At 53.1% G+C, this 1,018-nt stretch overlaps 1 protein-coding gene across 1 annotated transcript in view; it reads right to left on the bottom strand.

Moving 5' to 3' along the window:
- LOC125482514 (upstream stimulatory factor 1-like) overlaps positions 1-1,018 on the bottom strand; it is a gene marked incomplete at its 3' end in the record, with an annotated part of 6,334 nt that overhangs the window by 903 nt on the left and 4,413 nt on the right. The gene's annotated exons all lie outside the window — the stretch shown is intronic.

Below are 1,018 nucleotides of genomic sequence, written 5' to 3'. Positions count from 1 at the left end.
GGTTGATGATTGGGGTTTGCTCCACAATGCTGGGTCAGGTTGATGGAGGACCTTCGTCTTGCAGATTTTCAGGGTGAGACCCATGCTCTGATATGCCTCCATAAAGGTGCAGACGATAGTCTGGACATCATCCTCTGAATTTGTACATATGCAAACATCATGCGTGTACTGCAGCTCAATGACACTGGTTGGGTTGACTTTGGTTTTGGTTTTGGAGGCAGCAGGACTGAACAATTTCCCACTGGTTCTGTAGGTTAGTGCCACTCCAGCAGGGAGCTTGTCAGCTGTGAGGTGAAGCCTTGCAGTGAGGTAGACTGAGAACAGCGTTGGGGTGATGACACAGCCCTGACTGACATCAGTCCGAATAGGGATTGGGCCGGTGGTGGAACCGTTTGTTATTACCATGATTTCCATGCCATCGTGGAGCAGGCGAAGAATGGTGAAAAATTTCATGGTGTAGCAAAAGCAGAGAAGGATGCTCCATAACGCCTCCTGGTTGACGGTGTTAAAGGCCTTTGTAAGATCGAAGAAGGGCCTTGCGTAGACTAGGCTCTTTTCTCTGCATTTCTCCTGCGGCTGTTGCGATGAAAATCTTGCCCATTGTGCCCTTCCATGACCGGAGACTGTGCTGCAATTCTGGGAGGAGTTCCACAGGGAGGAGATCCTTGGCAATGACTTTTCCAACAGTCGACAGCAGGGAGATAATACAGTCGGACTTGTTCCTGTTTTCTGAAATCACTTCCGACTGTGGCATCTCGGAGCTCTCCTGGGATGCTCTCCTCCTTCCAGATACGGCAGGCAAGGGGTGTGGAGCTGCGCAGGAGCCCCTCACCTCTGCGCTTCAATGCCTCCAGCGGGCGATTACCGCCTGCTCCAGCAGCCCCTTGGTTGTCCTTCAGCTGGTGGACGGCCTTCTCCACTTCACGCACGGCTGGGGCCGGTGCTGAGCTTGTGGCATGAAGCGTGCTGTGGGATGCGCTCAAGGACCGTCAGATTGACAGCACAGCCCTGGTTGAGG

This window comes from Rhincodon typus, unplaced genomic scaffold (assembly GCF_021869965.1).
Source record: "Rhincodon typus isolate 14 unplaced genomic scaffold, sRhiTyp1.1 hic_rhity00011570, whole genome shotgun sequence".
Classification (NCBI taxonomy): Eukaryota; Metazoa; Chordata; class Chondrichthyes; order Orectolobiformes; family Rhincodontidae; genus Rhincodon; species Rhincodon typus.
Note: the sequence above shows the minus strand (reverse complement) of the source record. Positions and strands in the feature narration are given on the sequence as shown.